Source organism: Meles meles, chromosome 6 (assembly GCF_922984935.1).
Source record: "Meles meles chromosome 6, mMelMel3.1 paternal haplotype, whole genome shotgun sequence".
Classification (NCBI taxonomy): Eukaryota; Metazoa; Chordata; class Mammalia; order Carnivora; family Mustelidae; genus Meles; species Meles meles.
In genome coordinates, this window is record NC_060071.1 from 139,493,487 (window position 1) to 139,516,103 (window position 22,617).

General features: G+C 41.2%; 1 protein-coding gene across 6 annotated transcripts in view; it reads right to left on the minus strand.

Annotated features, from left to right (window-relative positions):
- SIPA1L1 (signal induced proliferation associated 1 like 1) overlaps nucleotides 1-22,617 on the minus strand; it is a 398,364-nt gene that overhangs the window by 353,663 nt on the left and 22,084 nt on the right. For 5 of the 6 annotated variants that reach the window (XM_046008524.1, XM_046008528.1, XM_046008527.1 and 2 more), the window contains exon 3: nucleotides 9,964-10,046. The gene's annotated coding sequence lies outside the window, so the exon portion shown is untranslated. Of the gene's footprint in view, nucleotides 1-9,963; nucleotides 10,047-10,137; nucleotides 10,305-22,617 lie in introns of those variants that run through there. The other variant, XM_046008523.1, reaches the window with a different exon arrangement.

Here is a 22,617-nt window from a genome sequence, read left to right on the forward strand (position 1 = left end):
GGTGGCTCAGTGGATTAAGCCGCTGTCTTCGGCTCAGGTCATGATCTCAGGGTCCTGGGATCGAGCCCCGCATCGGGCTCTCTGCTCTGTGGGGAGCCTGCTTCCTCCTCTCTCTCTCTGCCTGCCTCTCTGCCTGCTTGAAATCTCTGTCAAATATATAAATAAAATCTTTAAAAAAAAAAAAAAATTGGCACATGATGAAACAGAAAATCTAAGTAGCCCTTTACCTTTTAGGGATAATAAACCTGTTACCAAAAATATTCCAAAAAACAAAAACAAAGAACAACTCCAGATTATTTCACTGGTAGATTCTATCAAGCATTCAGGAAAATTTAACACTTTCAGAAAACAGAGGAGGAAGGAACAGCTCCTAACTCATTTTATAAGATTAGCTCAATGCTAATACTAAAACCTGACAAGAACATCACAAAAAATGAAAATGACAGAGCTGTATCCCTCACAAATGTAGACATGAATATCTTAAACACAATGTTAGCAAACCAAATCCAATAATATATTAAAAAGTACATTATGAGCAAGTACAGTTTATCCCCCAAACTGGTTCACATCTGAAAATCAGTCAGCATACAGACTAAAGGAGAAAAATCTCAGGATCGGATATTTAACAAAATTCCACAGCCATTCATGAGAATACTGCCAGCATCCTGGGAAGACTTAGAGAACTCTTGGGAACCCTGGGAAGGGTTAGAGAACTCCCTCAAAGAGACAAAGAACAAGTGTGGGGAAATACCAAAGGCAACATCACACTCAAAGGTGGAACACTGACTTGTTTTCCCTTGAGATGAGGAACAGGTAAAAACATCTCTCCTTACCACATTTTAAACAATACTAACCAGAAGTCCTACTTACTTTACTAAAAAAATAAGTTTAAAAAAACAATAAATATTTCAAATAAAAATCTATTATGTCAACCTTGAGGGCTCTGTCAAGGAAGTATTTTTTTTTAAAGATTTTATTTATTTATTTGACAGACAGAGATCACAAGCAGGCAGAGAGGCAGGCAGAGAGAGAGGAGGAAGCAGCTTCCCCACTGAGCAGAGAGCCTGATGTGGGGCTTGATCCCAGGACCCTGATCATGACCTGAGCCGAAGGCAGAGACTTTAACCCACTGAGCCCTAAGTGGGCCTAGTGCGCCCTAAGGAAGTATTTTTAACTGGATTCAGTTTCTCTAAGCAAATTTCAGCCATGCAGGAATGCAAGAAAAACAAAAGGGATAAAGATCTGAGAGGAAAAAGTAAAACTTCTTATCTGCAAATCATATGATCATTTAGGTACAAAATTCCAGGGAATGTACAAAACAACTACTAGAACTAATAGATGAATTTAGTAACAAAGTTGATACAAAAATAAAGAGCCAAGTATTTTCTTACAAATTAGCAGCAAACGATTAGGGAAAAAAAGGGGGCTTTTTAAATCCCATTCTTGGGCGTATGAATATTGGAGTGTGTGTGGGTATGTGTGCATGCGTGTATATATCCCACCAAAACGAGAGAAACAACAGAGATGACAACACAGAACCAGGAAACAGAAGAGTAATTAAAGGGAAAACAACCAAGCCTCACCAAGATGGTGGTAAAGAGGAGTCCCACAATGGCAGCTCTGCAGAGGCTGCACAGCAAGTCATTTACCGACATGACATGGAACTCTGGGATTGACAACACCGAGAAAAACTGGAACTGACAGACACCCTAATATGTTTTACCACGTGAGTCTTTATGGTTCTATCAGAATGTTTCGTGCAAATTACTGATCAATAAAAAGCTAAGGGGTGCCTGGGTTAAAGCCTCTGTCTTCGGCTCAGGTCATGATCTCAGGGTCCTGGGATCGAGCCCCGCATCCGGCTCTCTGCTCAACAGGGAGCCTGCTTCTCCCCTCTCTGTCCCTGCCTGCCTCTCGGTCTACTTGTGATCTCTGTCTGTCAAATAAATAAATAACATCTTTAAAAAGAAATAAAAAGCTAAGCCAATTAAAAACAAAGTAACCACTATGCCTAAGTTAGAGAAAGAGCAAGTGACCACTGAGGATCCTGTGGCCATAGTCCACAATATTCAAATGATAATACTGTAAATATTAAATGACACCTTGACCAAAAATATTAAATGTAAATATTAAATGACACCGTGCCCAAAAAGTAAATAAAATTATCATTGGAAGTGGGGTGCCCAGTTGGTTCAGCCACACTGGGTGTCAGCCTTATACTTAAAATTTAAAAAAAAAAAAAAATTAATTATCATTGGGAGGATGGGGAAAGAAAGGTCAGGACGTTAAATCCTCATCTTCTGTAGGAAACTGTCAAAAGATAATGTTTAGAGTTGAAAAGCCGAGCCCCAGGAGTTATTTAAAAATATATGGCAGTAAATGCCAGAAGAAACAGCTAAAAAAGAAACCTGAAAATGCTTGCTTCTGAAGAACAACATGTGGAGCACAGGATCTTTTCTTTTCAAGTCTGAATTACCATTTCAGTTACTATTTAAACCAGGGATATTATTACTTTGCTAAAAAATAAAATAAGTTTAAAAAAACAATAAATATTTCAAATAAAAATCTATTATGTCAACCTTGAGGCCTCTGTCAAGAAGTATTTTTAACTGCATTTGGTTTCTCTAAGCAAATTTCAGACAAAATCAGTTTGAATAAAACACATGAAATGTATAAAAACAGTTACAAAAAAGTTAAAACACCTTTTAAAAAAAAGTAGTTCCATAAAAACATTAAGCAAAAATTAAGGCTATGGAAACTCAAATATATCCAATTTCCTGATAAATACTGTAAGTGGTAATTAAGTAAAACATTTTCTCAGAAATATTCACATCAGCCTCAGAACATATATAATACGCCCAAAAGGCCTTCCTACCCTTCCTACCTACCATAGGCATTTTATTTCTGTTCTTCAGCTGCCCACAGTAACATGGAGTATTCTCCAATACCGCCTAGGAGCTCCAAAGACCAGTCCCTCACATTCATACAGAGATGCCCTCTATGGGCACGTTACCTGTCATTTCAAATAGAATGACTCTAACTTCCAGCCTATCCAACCTCTAGAAGATGAATTATTTCTTAGGGAATGTTTTGCAAAACAAGCTTGCAAGTCACAATACCAGGAAGGGAGGGAAGAAAGAAAGGCAAAAATACAACAAAATTCTGAGAAACATACACATTTTTAAAACACATAACATTTTAACTCATCCCTTTAGATGTTAGATGGGAGGTTTTCTGAAACGCTGAAATACTATTCATAGTTTCATCTAATCAGAAACATTCCAATTAAGTGAATGATATTAATATAATTATCTAAGAAAACACTCAAGGGAGCTCTACAGACGGTTTCTACAGTAGACTCCAACCTGTGGGGCAATTTCTGACTGAGGATGGATGAGGCCCATGTACTCATTCCTGTGTCTGTCAGGTGTAATCTGTGATTACGCAACTGAACATCGCAGCCTCCTCAGGCCATTCTGTGTTTAGAGAGACGTGTTTACCGCCATATCCTGCCAAACAACCAGAATACCATTTAACCTCAGTTTAACCACTGCCTGAATGAACTTGTTAGGATTACACTGAGATACAGAGGCAGAACAAATAACAGGCCAAGAAATGTACGTCCACACAGTGAAGGGGGAGGGGGTCCTTACATAATACCCCTTAGTCACCAAGGCAAAACATACTTGCGAATTTACATTCTAAAGGCTGAAAATTTAAATAGAGGACAGGGATAAAAATAACAAATGCCAAATTCCAAAAAGAAATGAATTCCTCTGAAGGGTGGGGTATGTCCTCTCAGAAAGCAGCCCCAAATACAATGTGGTTTCTGCATCTACCCAAGCAAATCAGTAAATCTACAAATAAGAGGGAAAAAAATGAACCAGAGAACACTTGCACAGCGTGCTGTCTGGCGTAGACTGCGCTAGATTATTGCCTGGAACCGACTGCCCACCGATAGCAACTGAAAGTCACTGCCGCCCGACGGCTTCCTGCGTTGGAAGCCCACTCTGGTGCCACCCTACCTTGGAGTGAACAGATTCACACAGGAAGGTGAACCAGCAGGCTCACTCTCCTCCGCCAGCCAATTATCCAATAGATATTGGCCCAAAATATTTCTTTTTAAACATGCTTTCAAGTTAAAAATCAGGAATGAGACAATACGATGGAGTTTGAAGTGTGCTTTGCCATATGTTTTTTTACTTAATAGAGTTAGATCTATTTCAACCATCCAGCCACCATATTTTAAGACTTAAAAAGGAGAGATGCTTTAAGGAGACGGAAGAAAAGTTAAGAAGCCAGCACCCACCATCGCATATGCTCCAGACTGTAGCACTCAGACCTCGACTTTATTTTACCACCCAAGTGAAAGGTGACATTAAGAGTACACCAGGAACATGTGAAACCGTCTTTGCTAAAACTCCATCTATAATGACCACTACCGAGAAATGACCACCCATGGCCACTCAAAATACTCAAAACGCTACCTATAACAAAATTGTAAGAATATCTATTTCAACATGCTTAAAAAACTTTGAGGCTGGGGCACCCAGGTGGCTCAGTCAGTTAAGCAGTGACTCATCATTTCGGCTCAGGTAATGATGTCAAGGTCATAAAATCGAGCCCCATTTGGGGCTTAAGATTCTTAAGATTTTCTTTCTCTCTCTCTCTCTCTCTCTCTCTCTCCCTCCCTCTACCTGCCTCTCTCCCCTACCCCCTCTTTCTCTCCCTCTCTAAAAATTAATTAATTAATTAATTAATTAATTAAAAATAAAAAACTTTGAGGCTGCATTCCGGTACTTTCATTAAGAGATAGAGCATTCTAATCTTTCATTTGTCACGAATGAACAAACCCTTCTGGCAGTATTCTCCTTATTACTCAAGGCAAGGGGAAGCATTACTAGAATTCCATTTCGCAACATCTACATTACCACTGACGAATGTGCTCCCAAGTATTTCTTACTCACACTACTATAATTTAGGACTGGCGGCTGATGAAGTATAGAGTGATCTATTTAGTACATTATTATGTTACCATTGAGGAAACATTCATTTACCAAGGTTATCCTGTTAATTAATAAAGAGAATTCAACATCAATTCCCCATTTAGTGGTCTCTTTCACTCCAACATACCACTTATTATATTCAATAAGTATTGGTTTTTATTATATTACAACATCGCTTTTATTATAAATACTTTCTACAAAATGGATACTTGAAAGCATGGACTACTTCTGCAAAGGTTAAATTATTACTGGTACTAAAAAGCAAAATACCCAAATACAAGTAATTTACAAAGTAAACTGTGACATCATTTAGTAAAAGTACCATCTCTGATTCTGTGAATTCCTGGTAGACCGTTTAGCATCAGAGGTGGAAGCAGGACCTTTGAATCCTAGACCCATTACCAGCCTCGGACAAGTGATCTGACCTCTCTGATCTTCCATTTCTGAATGTTTACCCTGGAAAACACTATCGATTTCACTGGGTTAGTGAGGGGAAGAAATGGGACCATGTACATAATAAGCTCCTAACACAGGGTGGGGCGTCAGGAAATACTGGCCATCTCGCTGCACTGCGGTTGTTGGTCAAGGGAAACACCTTAACACCTAAAGGAATTAGGAAATATACATGCTGGTCTTCAAAAATCTATCTAAATACCAAAATGATAATACCACAAAAAATAAGGCAAACTAAATTTACAAAGATCACATGAAAAAATTCTCCAAGGTCTAGTATATTTTTACTACAATTTTTGACAAAGTCTAAGTTCTACCCTGATTTGAGTAAAACAGGTCTAAGATTTCGTTCATGAGACATTTATTACTTCATCTCCCAGTATTGGTAAAACAGAATATATGTTTTAACAAGAACTAACTAATGGTTCCATAAGAGCCAAGAATGTTCACCAGCATTTTTTATAAAAGTAAAAGACTGAAAACATGCTAAATGTCCACCGCTATGGAAATATATGAAAAAATTACGTAGCTATAAGAAGAATGAGAGGGGTTTATACATACTAATAAGGAATGAAAGAAGACATGTTGTCAAATTTAAAAAATATACAAAATTTATAAAATAAGATTTTATGTTAATACAACCAAAGGAAAAAAAAAGTATGTCACATACATACATATTTATGCACTTAAATTCATGTACAAAGGATCAAAATCATGCAACCACAGGTGACCTCTCGGTTTTACTCTCCATAATATGTTATTTCACTATTTCAGTGAGACCACACTTATATATCACTTGCGTAATTTATGAACCTCAAGAAAAGTTAGCCAATAAATACATGAAGCTAAAATCAAATCAAAACAAGTTTTAGAAAGCACTTTATAGTTTACAAAAGGATTTTGCAGTCCTTTAAATAAATCGTTTAGAATCCTTTAACAGGGGCATCTAATTCTCGATTTCAGCTCAGGTCTTGATCTCAGGGGTCATGACTTCAACCCCAGGTTGGGCTCATGGAGCCTACTTTAAAAAAAAAAAAAAAAAAAAATCCCGTTAACTATAGTATCTAACTGAATCCCCATAATAAGTTTCTAGAATTTAAGGTAGTATCCTTATTTTAAAAGTGAGAACAGACTCAAGTATTTGTTAATCCATGGGTAATAAATGCAGAGCCCAACAGACACATATTCCCCCGACCCTCAGTTCAGTGTTCCGGCCTTCACACTACAGTACCTCCAGAATTAAAAATGCAGTCAGGTACAGGACTCTATAAATCTCTGTAGTGCCTCCATTCACGTGAGAGTCCGGAGGAAAAGGCATTCCAGCAAGAGCCAAGGATCAGCATTCCAGTCTCAACAACATCACCACTAAGACTTCCTGGTAAATCACACTCTGGAGCAATGATTCTCCAGGGGCTGCACATCAGGTTCAATGGTGATTTTTTAAATAATCCTAATACTCGGGCACCTGGGCGGCTCAGTTGGTTAAGCAACTGCCTTCAGCTCAGGTTGTGATCCTGGAGGCCCAGGATCGAGTCCCGCATCAGGCTCCCTGCTCAGTGGGGAGTCTGCTTCTCCCACTAACCTCTCTCCTCTCATGCTCTCTCTCATTCTCTCTCTCTCTCTCAAATAAATAAATAAAAGCTTTAAAAAAAAAAAAAACCTAGTACTCAAGCCTGACCTCCAGAGATTAGGACTGAATCCTAATCATTAGTCATTAGTATGTTTATTAGCAGCTTCCCAGGTTATTCTAAGATACAGCTTGGTCAAGACCATAGATATCCTTATCTGATAAAATAAAAATAAAAGATATTAAAAATTGTTTGTGCTATATATACCTTGCAGAGCTGAAACGAGGGATGCATGTTATATGGGAAAGTCTCCTAAAAACAATAAAACACCTCACAAATGTAAAGGTACTATTATTCATTCAGATGTACGGCATCTTTCATGTGCCAGGCGTGTACTTGGCCCAGAGAGAAGGCACAGCTCTCCAGAAGCTGGGGAGCACAGTGGGACAAGGCACGGCAGAGGCACAAAGCTGGTGGGACCAGCCCAGCCTTGAGGCCCAGCCTTGGGTGATGGTGGGAAAAGAGCTTAGAAGGGCCTGCAGAGGGGCACCTGGGTGGCTCAGTCTGTCAAGCGTCCAACTCTTGATTTCAGATCATCACCCCAGGGTCATGAGATCAAGCCCCGTGTGGGGCTCCGCTCAGTGCAGAGTCTGCTTGAGATTCTCTCTCTCCCAAATAATAAATACATCTTTAAAAAAGAAAGAACGAAAAAAAAGAAAGGCCTGAACAGAGGAGACCCTTGAGGTAGATCCTGGTGTTTTAAACAGAGGGCACCTCACACACAGGCAAGCAGTTCAAGACGGCCAGAGGTCCTCCGAGAGCCGGCTCAGGCTCCTGGGGGTCCTTGGGACCCTCTCAGGGGTCTGTGAGGTTATAACTATTTTGATATTAATGCTAGGACACATCACCACCAAAACTAAGAACAACCCAAGTGTTCTCCAACTGGTAAACAGACAAACCGCAGTACATTCATACATCAGAATTAGACTCGGCAATAAAAAAATATTAGCGATAAAACAAGATGAATGAGCCGCAAATGCACTCTGTTAAATGAAGGAAGCCAGATTCAAAAGGCCATGACTGTGTAATTCCATTTAGATGACAGTTGAGAAAAAGCACAATGAAAGGACACAGAAAAGGTCAGAAGGTCCTAAGGCTAAGGACAGGGGCACATTTTGGGGTGATGGGGATGTTCCACATCTTCACTGTGTTTACACAACCATATGCATTTGTCAAAACCCAGAGATGAATTATACACCAAAATGGGTGGATTGCACTGGATAGAAGTTATACCTCAATAAATCTAACTTGTAAAAATAATAGTATGCTATTTGCCTTTTGCTTCTCTTTCTCTCCTAAATGTACACTGTTTGCCAGAAGCTCATAACTAATGATGTCATCACTCTCCAGCTAAGGGAATGCAAGCTTATATACTCTTATGTTCTAAACGTTTCTCCATTTCAACACAGTCAATAGTGATAGATATAATCAACAAAAACACAGAGGTCTCTTGTGGCTTCAACAACTTTAACAGCAGGGTTCCTGAGACCCAGAAGTTTGAAAACCACTGCTCTAGGTGATGGGGAGGCCTAGAAAAGTTCTAAGCAGAGGGTAACAGCACCTAACCCCACACGGAACAGCCTGCAGGCAGATGAGTCAAGAGGAACTATCGAGGCGCCTGGGTGGCTCAGTCAGTTAAATGTCAGACTCTTATTTTCCGCTCAGGTCAGGATCTCAGGGCCGTGAGATTGAGCCCCGTACCAGGCTCCCTGCTCAGTGTGGAGCCTGCTTGAAAGACTCTTCCTCTCGCTCTGCCCCTCCATCCCCGCAAATAAAGAAAAATAAATCTTTAAAAAAAAAAAAAAAAGTTACTCCACAGGTCTGACTAAGGCTGACTGCAGAAACAACTGGAAAGGAATTATGTCCACACACCATCTGCAGCTTATTACAAACCCCTGAGCCAGTTTCTCTCCACGGAGTTCTCTTTGTCGGTGTGTTAAAGTTTTGCAAACGAATTTCTGACAACTGGTAACGTAGTCAGGAGATGAAGCCTGCTACAAGAGCTATCCTACAATGCATTACTGGTACGATTGTGGGATTACTCACTCTTCAAATGATGCCAATAATTTAAAACTGAGTTTTACATATTTTAAACTTGAAGAATAACCACCATGAAGAGGTATAAGAGCTAATATCAGGGGGGGTGACAGCTCAATACCTCAAAACCAATTAGGAAAACAAGGTAATTGATTAAAAGCCAATATTTCACTTTTCTGAAATACGCTTTCATTTGTATCCACAAAGACTGTGACAATTCTAACTCAGCACAACACTTTCTATGTAAATATGGTTTTTACTAGATGGGTGGAGAGTGGTCTACACAGTACCCTCTCTTCCTGAAGAAAAGTCCTTTCTAAATACTGGCCCTATACATTCCAAATTATTTCAAGTTCAGAGCTTTTTCTATAATATTCTTATGCCTGCAACGGTTTAGTATTGTGGGATGCCACAGAGGTAGAGAAATTAATCTGAAAACAATCTGTCTTTGAACTTTAAGTATGGAAAACAGAGAGATGATAGCTCAATCGATCAACCATGGGAAGGAAGTGGGAGTTATTAGACAGATGATTTCCTCCACCTAAAACAAAGAAACTTACACAACTTTATAAGCCATTTTAAATGAGTGTGTGTGTGTGTGTGTGTGTGTGTGTGTTAACTACCATCACATATTGCTTCTCTAATAATTTTACGTAGCCGACCCCACGGATACCTCTTAGGTAATCCCAAACAGGTGGAGACCCGTCTAGAGCAATCAATTTGCTGCCTTTTAGAAAATTCGCCTATCCTCCTATTCCTGGGAAAGGGTAGGAGCCATGCCGGACTTCTGCCAAAGCAGCTGTGTATTAGGAAAAGATAAAGTCACATGAGATTCTTACCTGGAAGTGCAGGCCTTCTGATCCACTTCTTACACAGAAATCCTGGGTATTGGGTTTACTGCCATTCACATTCAAAACTGAACCTGAAGATTGAAAGGGGGGAAATAATTAATTTGAAACGCATGCACGATGAAGATAAAAACATCAATTTGATCAAAGATGAAATTTCCGTACACTGTTGAAGCCAAATGGTTTCTGCAGGAAACCTGTTTTCTGTGACTCAAATCCAAAATGGAAAACGTGGGTGGTTCTTCCTGTCTCACCATTAAGAGTCAGCCAATTGGCTGATGAAGTTTTCACACAACTTAAGCTCAAACTCCAGCCTTCCATCTGCTCTAATACCGCCGTACCTTCGGGAAATGAAAGAAAAATAAAGGCTTTCTTCAGCCTCAAAGTAAGTCTTTAACAGGTACCTTATTTCATCCAGACTCTGAGTACAAAACTTCAAATCTTTAAAACTTCAAATCCAGGAGATGTGAAAAGTAATGAGAGCTGAATCACAAAATAATTGAGGGGCTTTACAGCTGTCTCTGACTTTGCAGCTGTGATTTCGAAGAAAATCGAAGAAGACTTGCGCTTGGATACTAGACTCTGGTCGCGGTGTGACCGTGGGGCAGGGGCTTCCAGCCCAGTCAGCTTTCCCGGAGCCACGCTTCTCCCCACCCACAAGTCCCTCACCATGTGCCAAGACGTGCCTGCCAGCAGATACTGCGTTGGGGCTCCTACCCATCCAAGCCTGCCAGACTGGGAGAGGAATCGGTAATTCTGCAGGCCGTTGCCGCATACCCACCTGGAGCCAGTCAACTAGCCGCTGTGACACAGACAACTGAGAACACACACGGCACAGCACACCTTCGAGGAGAAAGAGACCCTGCGTACAGGCGACTAGCATGGGGAGACACTCACGCAGACCTTTCTGCCAAAGGCCTCCTCCCATGTACGCCTATGATCTGTGGAAAATCGGCAAATATGAGACCATAAAAATTTAGATGGCTACTTCCACCACCAATACAAGGACTCCGAGTGACAAACCGCTCAAGGCGAGCAACGGTCCAGTTCCTAAAGATGCTGGCCCAGGCCCAATCTGAACATTTCTCGCGCCCGAGGAGCCTGTCTCAAAAATGCTAAGAGGCTCACGGAGCTCAGGCTGCTTAGTTGGAGAAAGGGCCTTTCGAGAGCCACCAGTGGCTGCCCAGAAGGTCCTTCCAGACCTTCCAGACCCCTGCAGTCACACAGGAGAACCCACTGGCCAGACTAAAGCAAGGGGCATTGGCTCCGAAGTGTCCATCTCGAGAGAGCAGCTTTGTGGGGAGACGGTGAGACTCGAAATACGCACACGGTCTGTACTTTGACATTTTAGGGAGTACGGGTATGAGGCACTCAGCAGATTATGAGCAAATACGTATCTAAGCTTTCCGAGCTGGAAGAGGCTACACTGCCCCATTACCACTGTAAAATCATCATCCTACAGGCAAGACGAAGTCAAAATCTCCTGACTGCCAGGCTGGTGCTCTTCCTATCACACCCTTGTCTTTAATCAGCTGGGGAAACGATCTTTCCGAGCGTATTAAAATCAAGCTACAACTCTGTGGCAGGATAAAAATCTCATTTAACCATGTGTTGAAAAAAAAAAAGAAAAAAAAAGATTAACATGAAAGATTAAGAAGCAAAACCTTTAGAGTAATTCCCTACTGGGGAAGGGGGTAGGGCAGGGTTGGCTGTCTTTCTCCATACAAATACGATCTAATCTTTAGGGAAAATGGACTTACAAAATTATATACAAAAACCATCTCTCTCTTTTAAAAAAACTCACCACTTCCAAACTTATACCTCCAGCAAACACACACACACACACACAAAGCATAATGCCTTACTTCACTGAAACAGAATGTTGAATTGACAAAAATAGCAATCCTTTCTTCCCAAGTTGAGGTTGAAAATATTTTCTAAATAAGGTATTTTCACTGTGCTATAGTTAATTTCCTCCATTATAAATAACTTCAGAGCAAATCAAGTAGATTTATCCCCCCATTGTAGTTTTCTTTAAAACTCCGATTTAACACTAACACAATAACTTCAGGTGATCTCTCATTCTGTTCATTTTCTCCAATTCCAGATGACAATTCTGCAAACTAGCACAAAAATATGCATGTTTGGGGCGCCTGGGTGGCTCAGACGGTTAAGCGTCTGCCTTTGGCTCAGGTTATGATCCCAGAGTCCTGGGATCAAGTTCTGCATCAGGCTCCCTGCTCAGTGGGAAGCCTGCTTCTCCCTCTGCTGCTGTCCCCATGCTTGTGCGCGCGCGCTCTCTCTCTCGCTCTCTCTCTGACAAATAAATTATTTTTTAAAATATGTATGGCTCTACACATAAAAAGAAGAAGAGGATGGAGTATCTGCATACATTTTTGAAACTTTTCAGATAAAACATAAATCTTGGAACAAATTCATAAGTGCCCCTAGGTTATCAGAGAGAGGCCTGTATACTCTTCTCTTATTACGGATACTTCAGTTCTAATTTGGGACCAAAGTTAGTACCAATTCTGCCATGAATTAACTGTGCAGTGTTGCACGAGTCATTTAAAACCTTTGGGCTTAAGCTGACATGAAAAGCCAGCATAGTCTATTTCTAAGATATTTTCTAGGTTTCTTAACATCTTCCTAAGACACTAAGGATCATCTTTATTTCCCTTGAATCCTAAAAGTCAAATACATCTTTAAATAATAAAAATGAGTGTTTATAAGTTACATTATGCCCCCAGAACTTATTGGGAGGTTACCAGCAGATTAGATAAATGAAAATTTCAGAACATTATGGACTTCATCTGAATTAAATGGATCTCCGTGTCTCGTGTTGTAGTTTCTCTGAGCAAGTGCAGAAATGTACTTTCACATCTGGATGACTCTGCTGAAGGATTTTTTCCAACTCTCCCCAGGCCTTAATTCCTTCCTCTTCCCGTCCCCTGCCTTAGCACCTTGATTCTCTGAAATCTGGCTCTATTTGTCATAATGCTGAAAATGAAAAGCTTTTCTATCAATTGGGTTTAAAACCAGCTACCATCCAAATCTGTATCTGTACATTTTTATCACTGAGTAATCTAGATTTTAATGTCTAATGATTTGTTCCACTAATATCTGAACATTTAATGACTTTTTTTCATCTGAAGCCGAGTTCCTTCCTTATTGCCAAAGCAGCAACGAAGTTCCAGAATACTGTATAACACAACGCACAACCTTAGGATAATTCCCTTCCTTTACATCCCAACTGGTGATTTTGCCATCCTCAGTGAGTTCGTGAAAAAATAAACATTAGGACTGAGAACCTGGCATTTTACTAGTAGAAAGCCTAAAGAACAGTTGCTTTTTGCCAAGTTCATTCATTCACACGCTGACTATCTCCGACAAGGCAGGCACTATTTATTCTTCGTGCTGGGAATACACAAACTGACAAAAGCTTCGCGGAGCTTGCAGCCTGACGGAGGAGACACCTGGCACAGAGACTATCCGGACGTCATACAGACGTAACATGTATCATGTACTCATAAGCGGTAAACGTCACATACAAACGACATGGGAGATACATGCTGTATATGTATATATACATATACATCGTATGTGAGAGGAACTGTGCTACTGAAAACAGGAGGCCAGGACGGTGCAGTACGGAGATGCAGGCGTGAATGGAGGGAAGGTGAACTGTGGGTCAGGGTACTAGACTCACAGCAAAGACTTGAAGAAGCGGAAACATGTGTCCGACTAAAGTTTCCTGGTACTTTTTACCTTGTACTGACTGGGCATGCAACAGCAACACCAAAACGACGGTGCGGAGCAAATTTATGCCCAGCCCAGAAGAGTAAACAGAAGAGAGCTGTGTGTAAACCTCCTTCGTTTTTGCAGCTCGGTCTACCAAGTGAAACCCACATCTTCAATTAGGCACGATCACTACGCGGTTTTTTTTTCCTTTCCCAAGTGTTAGATTGAACAAAATTCTTATCTCTGTGACCCATTTTCCTTAAAAGCCCAGAACAAATTTCCAAGTATTACTTGACGCATGAAGGAACAACAGTATTATCCAACCACGAACCCACTAAGACATCCTGACCAGGACTTAAGTCTCGTTATGAGACCCTCATGCCACTGGGGAGAAATCCACGCTTTCACAGAAGGGCTGGTTGGGAAAGACTAGGCAAGCTGTGAAATCAGCCCCCGCCCCCCCAACCAGCTGTCTAACCTTGAACAAACCTATTGACCCCCTGGCCTTCGATTTCTTCAACTGCAGAATCAGGGCCCTGGACCATGTGATTTCTAAGCCCATACAGGGCGAGGTCCATTTCAGAGAAAAAGTTAGGTAAATAACCATAACTGAAAAATTGTAACAATGCTAAGCAGCCATCACAGATCCATACACTTTAATTTGTTCTTCTGAGAACAGTAATGAATTTATCCCGACTCACGCATAAACCCTCAGCTCTCTCAAAGCAAAAGATTCACAAGAATGGGTCTGGACTGGTTCACCAAGGACAAAAGAACGCGCCAAAAAAAAGGCAGTATTTTTGTCTTGGTTACATTACCAGCACACTCTTACTGGGCTAGTAGGGAAATCCTAAACTAACAAGAGCATCCACCTGCTGGGGTTCCAAATATTCTTTATGCACCACCCCCCAAATGTAAAACATGGTTTTAAATAGTCGGCTTCCTTCAAAATTCCTTGGAATCCATGAGTCTTCTTACCAAGGTATTATTTCTAAAAGGGTGCTGTGATGAACATTTTATTCAGAGAGGCCCAAAATCTACCCTCCCTCTCACCACCGTTAGCAGCTCCTTCTGGGTAAAGGCCACCTTCTCGAAGCAGAATTAATAAAGAAAGCCAATAAACCAACTGGGGATGGAAGAAGTCTGTTTCCTGCCTTCTCTGCCCTCTAGTACAGGCAGGGCTTGGGAATTCGGTTTTGCCAACCTGGCACCACACACGAGTCCTTCAGAACAGAGTCCCAGCACGTGGGAAAAGCAGCAAGGCGGAAGGATGAGTGGCACGCACTTTGTGGCAACGTGGAGTGCTTCGGGCTCTGGCTTCCTGATTTGGAGCATCCTGACCCAGGCAGGGGCTGCTGCCCCTCAGAGGGCCAGTCCCCAGGACCGGTACCCACTTCCAGAAACTCGGTCTCAGGGCTCTTTCTTCAGCCCTCCTGGCGATTTACTCAGCTGCCTATCACCCCTAATAAGCCCCTTTCTGTTTACACGAACTAGAATAGACCTTAGCATCTGTAACCAAAAACCCTGACCAATTCACGTAGCACATATTCCTTTCATTATTTCCATATACGAGAGCGGAGACTGAAAGACACAAGGAACACACAGAACATTCCACTATAAGTCAAGAGTTGTTTCCAGCCAGGGCTCAAATCCACAATCAACACTCCCAACCTTTCCTTATTATGTACCTTCTCATAAATTTCATCACCTCTCCCATGCAAGGAGAAGAAAATGATTTTTGCCTAACTAATTTTCTATCAATAAAGAGTCTGATGACAGTAACTTGGCGAGGTATTTGAGAACAGGATACAGTAAACATTGCTTTCTATACTAGCTCAAGTTTATGGAGAAGCCTGCAGTGTTAGGCAGCACTTTGAGAACATTCCCAAACTGCAGACAAGGTGATCTAATGCCGGGTTGTCATGCCAAAACGATCAGCCCATTGTGCCAAGGCACAACTTAATTCACAAAGCAGCAATGAACTTTTCACTTATTTTCACCCATTCCTCAGGGCAAGATAATCATGTAAAACCACAGACATATCAGGTAACTAAAATATTACCCTATGACCCAACACCAAAAGCAGACTGGAAATGCCGAGAAGTGATTATGTATGTCAAAAATTCTCTTCTCAGGGGCGCCTGGGTGGCTCAGTGGTTTAAGCCACTGCCTTCAGCTCAGGTCATGATCTCGGGGTCCTGGGATCAAGTCCCACATCGGGCTCTCTGCTCAGCAGGGAGCCTGCTTCCCTCTCACTCTCTCTGCCTACTTGTGATCTCTCTCTGTCAAATAAATAAATAAAATCTTTAAAAAAAAAAAAAATTCTCTTCTCAGTAGACAGACATTAAGTCCCATAAAATCAGTAGACAAAGATGAGAAAAGTAATCAGTTGCTAGTAATACTGTTCTTTGAAATTGCAGGAGAATCTTACAAAGGACATTTGATATCTCTGAATAATCAAATTACTCTGTACTATCAAACTGCACACAAATATTTCTCAGGTAATACTCAAAGGCAAAACTTTTATATAAAAGATCACTTGCACACTTCTGCAGCCAAGTAACAACACTGATACTCACTCAGAACGCGACTCGATGGTCTGCCAAATGGAAGCGGGTATTTGATTCAAAGGAGAGCATAAGTATGCGTCAAGGGAGACTCCAGACAAGTCTACTAACACTGGTGCCAAGCTCGCCATGGCCCACAGGCGCTCAGCGCGCCCCCAGTTTCCCGACTGCGGTCCCAAACTGCTTTCGTCAAATCCTCTGTTGCACACTTATCTTTAACACTGGTGATGGGGAGAACGGGAATACACGCAAGTCAAAAATAACTATATTTTCCCCTAAGGATGAGGCAAATCAGCTTGCTCAAGAAAACTCAGAGCTTGGCTCCTTCCAAACAAAATTTTAGAAACAATAATTTCATAGAGCCTCTGGGTAGGAAGTTACTAAGACGAGTATGGAGCTTTACTATGATAACACGTGCACCATATGTGTCCTTGAGATGCATCTGGCTCGCGCGCTCTCTCTTTTTTTAAGAAATGAAGTATTTCTGGGCTAGAAATGACACGTGGCTTACTTTGAAGGTTTTTTTTTTATGGTTTCTCATATTTAGACGCTAACCTCAATCTATTTATTGCAGGTCTAGGGAGGGATACGATGCACATTCATTAATCGTATCAAAGACAAAAATACATATTAATATATTGCAGATGAGCGATTCCCAAAGCTAGTGTGCAGAATGACACTTCGACTGCAGGTCCTCAGAGAAGGGGGGAGGGGAGGGACAAAAAACCTCGTTCATGAGTACTTAATAAAGCCAGCGAAACAGATCCAATTCAAAAGGCTCCTCTTTATTCTGAGACTATGTCCTTTCTATTCTTTTGGCATTCGAATGGCCTTTTTCATAAAATGATGAAAATTTTAATTTCTTCAATGTAAATTCAATTAGGTAACATACACTGTATTATTAATTTCAGAGGTAGAGTTTAGTGATTCACTGGTTTTACGTAACACCCAGTGTCCATTCCATCACGTACCCACTCTGATGCCCATCCCCCAGCCGCCTCCCCTCCAGCAACTCTCAGTTTGTTTCCTATGGTTAAGGGTCTCTTATGGTTTGTCTTCCTCTCTGATTTCGTCTTATTGTATTTTTCCCTCCCTTCCCCTTTGAGCCTCTGTTTGTTTCTTAAATTCCACATATGAGTGAAATCATATAATAATTGTCTCTCTGATTCACTTATTTTGAAATGCTGAAAATTTTTAAAAATTGTATCTGTAACCTGTACCTTCTCTATCTCCAACATCCTAACTCCCCATCCTCACTTCCCTCCTTCCAGTGGCTCAGGCAAAAAAAATAAATAAAACCTAATGCCATCCCTGGCTCCTCTTTCCCCCTCTACATGTCCATACCGTGAGCATATCCCGTCAGCCTTACTCTCAAAACACATCCATAACAACCACTTCTCACCACCACAGTGAAGATATAGGACATTTCCACTGCCCCAAAAAGTGATATCAAAATGGCCAGTAACATATGAAAAGGTCCTCAACTGCCTTGGTCTACAGGGAAATGCAAATTAAAACCACACGGAAGCTCTCTACCACCCACCAGGATAGCTACAGTTCAATAGCAGGCAATGCCCAGTGTTGCCAAGAATGTGGAGCTCCCGGAATACGGTGCTGATGGAGAACCATCGGAAAGCGGTTTCTCAGTGTCGACTACAATGAATATACACAAACCCCATGACCCAGCAAGTCCACTTCTAATTACATCCCCCAGAGATGTCTTCGCCAAACACACACACAGAAAAGGCAGCGCGATGCACTCGCCAAGGGCAGGAAACAACTGCCGTGTCATCACACAATGGAATGCTCTACAGATATAAAAATGAACCAGCTACAGCTGGAAGGACACGGACGGATCCCACAAACACCACGCTGAATGAAAGAAGCCAGTAACAGAAGAATTTATCATATTAATTAATAAAGCATTCATATAAAGCTAACAGGCAAATAATAAGTCATGGAATTAGTAGTCAAGGGGTAATAATTTGGGAAGGGGTGACTGAGCCTCCTGAGGGGCCAATAACATTCTTTAAAAAAAATTTTTTTTTTGAGAAATTATTTTTTCTTTATTTTCTTTATTTGAAAGAGAAAGAGTGAGAGAGAGCAGGAGCAGAGGGAGAGGCAGAGGGAGGGGGAGAAGCAGACTTCCCACTGAGCAGGAAGCCCCCCCCCCTTCGTGGGACTCGATCCCAGGACCCTGAGATCATGACTGAGCCCAAGGCAGAGGCTTAATCCACTGAGCCATCCAGGAGCCCCATGGGCTAGTAATATTCTGCTCTTAATCTGAACGCTGATTACACAAATGTATTCACTTTGTAAAAACTTACCCCACCAGACCCACCCACAGGGACTTTCTGTACCCTTCTATATGTTTTCTATACTATTATATAAAGTTTTGTTTTGATTTTAAGTTTTTTTTTAAGTTTTTTATTTATTTCTTATTTTTTCTATAAACATATAATGTATTTTTATCCCCAGGGTTACAGGTCTGTGAATCACCAGGTTTACACACTTCACAGCACTCACCATAGCACATACCCTCCCCAGTGTCCATAACCTCCTGTTTTGTTTTTAATTATCTTCTCAGTAAGGCTTTTTCTGGCCAGGCTTCATGAACATGTCCACCGCTACCCAAGATTTTACAACCTTTCCGCCCACCCCACCCCCTTATTTTTCCTCTTAAACACTTGTCAGTATCTGAATGCTGTCATGTATGTAAAATACATACTGGATGTATTTTACAAACCAACGTGTTTATTATCTGTTTCCACACACGAGAAGGTCCATGAGCATTCATATTTTTCCCATTTTGCTAAGTAAGTCTAAGTCTCCAGTGTCTAGAACCATGCTAGCTAGCGTCCACAGTAGGCGCTTAATAAATACTGATTTAAACTTGTTTATGAAGTACACAGCCTCGCCCAATTCAATTATGCTTGTGGATCTGAGCTGTAAATTCTTGACCACCGCCATGGTATTCTGAACAATAAGCCAGTTGTGTTCTGTTCTGGCTTCACACTTCCCCACGGGGTTCTCAGGCCTCTCGTCTGCCTGATCATCTGCTGGATGCTCCCACTGTTCCTAGTCAACGATGAGGTTCAGTCAAGTTTGGGGTACAACACTAACTCTCTAAACTCTAGAACACCTCTTTTATGTTTATAAAGGAAGCCTCAGGCTTCATTAACTTGTTTCTTAGCAAAATCCACCCTGTGGACTCATACTGAGTTCAGGGCCAAATAAAAGTAACAAAGAAACTTAACTCTACTGAATTTTTTTTTCCTTCACATAAACACATAAAGCGAGAAGCATTCACATCTTATAGTGGGGTCTTTGCTTTTGGGTCCTAAATGTAGGCATTCTCGGGGCTCTCCCCACCCATACCTACGGCAAGTTTTAGCTCGCCGTTCCAACCCTTGAATTCTTTTTTTTTCTTTAAAGTTTGTGTTACGTTTAAGTATCTCTACACCCAGTGTGGGCTTGAACCCACAACCCCAACATCGAGAGTCACATGCTCCTCTGACTGAGTCAGCCAGGGGCCCCAACCCTTGAATTCCTTTAAGGCAGCGTCTCTCAAACTTGTTGCTATCGCTCCCTGAGAAGACTTTTTAGACATTTTCCTTAATCACAGTCCCCCAAGAAATTTTAACACTACACACAAACTGTACCTCCACTTGGGTACTAACGTACATTGCACTTCAAATATTAAAGAAGAATTTGCTGTCCTGCCCCAATTTTACTTCCTCCAACGTGCGTCTTTTAAAACCTTGCTTCTGTCAACTACACTATCTTAGCTTTCTGAGTTTGCTTCACATGGACATCTGTCAAGAATAAAACCGTTTCAGTAAAAGGTAAAAGTTGTAAGGCTGAGATCAAGAGTCCCACGCTCCACTGACTGGCTTGGACATGTGACTTTTGATCTCAGGATTATGAGTTCAAGCCCCATGGTGGGTGTGGAGCCAACTTTTAAATAAACAAACAAACAATAAATAAATAAAATAAAATAAAAGTTGTAACCCAGAGCAGTACAGAGTCTAAAGTACAGTAGGAAAGGTTTCCCTCACTGCTGAGGCAAATCCATTAAAACTATTTTTAAAGTACACTCTCAACAAGCAACACAAAAGCCACCAAATACACAGTTCGGATTTTCCATCTCGTTCTTAAGGACAGCATTTTGTTAAACTAGACATTTTATTGAAATCAAAAGATAGCAGTCCCTTAACTAGTAGCCTATCGTACCTTCTTAAAATCTATTTTTAAGAAGAACACACGATTAGCACAAAATGACCTATTTTAGTCTCTCCGAAATCCCTCTAGAATCCTTTCCTTTTCTTGGTCTCCTGGCCTGCGTACTCCCTACCTCCACTCTTGTAAAGGTGTTCCTTGCCCTAGGTTCAGATGAGGACTTTTTACTTTCCACGTTATTAGTGAACTTTTTAAATGCAAATCTGATCTGTCTGCTCCCAGGGTATTTTAAATCTTTCCGGAGTTCTTTCCTGCCAATAAGATGAAAGTCCCAACTCCTCAGCGTGATATGCAAAGATTTTCACTGTGAGGCCAATCAGTGGCCAGTCACATCTTCCCATTTCTAGAAAGCTTTTCATAATCACTTTACCCAGGATAGCAGAAATGCTCTTACACCCACACCAGCTGGTACCCGCCCCTCCCCACCTCATCCACTCACCCCTGGTCTCTTCCTATTTTAGAAGCAAGGTCACCTCTTCAAAGGCTTCCTCTTCTCCCCTTCTCCTTCCGAGGGCCACAAGGCACCTCATAACCAGCTTTGCAGGCACTCTGCATACATTTGGTAATTACTTGCTTATCTGTATGGGTCTGTGTCCCCCCCCCCCCACCCCGAGTTGAGCCATTTAAAGGACGCATGCAAGGAAATGCACTAAGAATACTTGCTACAAGCTGATATCCTAAATTGGGAGCCTGACATTCATCTTTGTATTGTAGCACCTGGAGTACCAGGAACCTATGGGAATTGGAAGCCCAGTAAGTATTTTTGGCAGGCGAGAATTCTACCACTGAACCACCAATGCCCAATAAATATTTTTGGAATGACAGAAACTCTGCCGGCTCCAGGTAACCACTACCTCTTTCTCTCAGTGTTACCGAATCGTCTGTATAAACCCAGACTCAATTTCTCCAGAAATTCACATGCAACTTAATCCATTTTCCTTTCTTTAGAAAACAAAAACACTGATTTCAGGAGCTTCTCTCACCTTCTCGCTTCTTGAAGTTTCCAAGTGGGTTCCTCGAAAATAACTGCAGAGTTTTCAGTATCCTAGGAAACAACTCATTTCAGCCTAGAGATTTCTACCTACTTTAACTGAGTGAGAACGCTCTCTCCTTGCAGCATCTTTTATATTCTACCCTTCTCGGTCTGAAAAACCACTTTCTCCGCTGGAGAAGACAGCAGGAGGAGTGAAGGACTCTGCATTCCCTCCTTGAAGATTAAACAGTGAGTCTAGCTCCATTCTTCTTCCTCATCTCGTTGTATAGACTGATCACTAATTTGCGTATACCCTATCTTTATTAAAGCTGAACCCAAATATACTTGATAGCACAGCAAACCCACCCTTAGACGTATATCCAACAGAAATCCATGCCCATGTGCATCTCAAAGGACATAACAGCCAAAGATCAAAAATGGAAACCCAGATGCCCATCAAGAGTAGAACATAAAAATAGTTGTATATTCATACAATGGAAAACTATAGAGCAATGAAAAAAGAATTACACCTACAAGCAACACATGGATATATTTTACAAGTTAAATGAAAGAAACCAGGCACAAATGAAAACATCCTTTATGATCCCCGTCCAGGCACAAATGAAAACGTCCTTTATGATCCCCATTCTACAAATTTCAAAAACATGTAAAAACCAATCTATGGTGTTAGAAGTGAAGAGTTGTTACCTCTGGGGAAGAAGGAGGCTAGTGATGGCAAAGGTGCATGAGAAGGCTTCTGCAGACTAGGCATGTTCTCTTTCCTGCCCCTGCGTGGTCACTACACATGGGTATTCGTTTTCTGATGACTGAGCTCTACCTTTACGATGCACCTGCTGTGTGTTACACATATAAAAAGTTTTCCTCAATCATTGTGGCAATTTCAAACCTTTTCCTACAAGTCATGGGTCATTCTAGATATAATCTTTCTAAATAATTGCTGCTCCTCAGTCTGTTCCTTTGTTCGCAGGCTTACTCTGCGCCTCTTTCTCTTTTCTACGCCACTTCATATGTGGCTCCCCAAGAAAACAGAAACAAAACCCACAGACGAGGAGAAAATTTTTTCAAATCATATTTGGTAAAAACTTTGGATCTAGGATATATAAA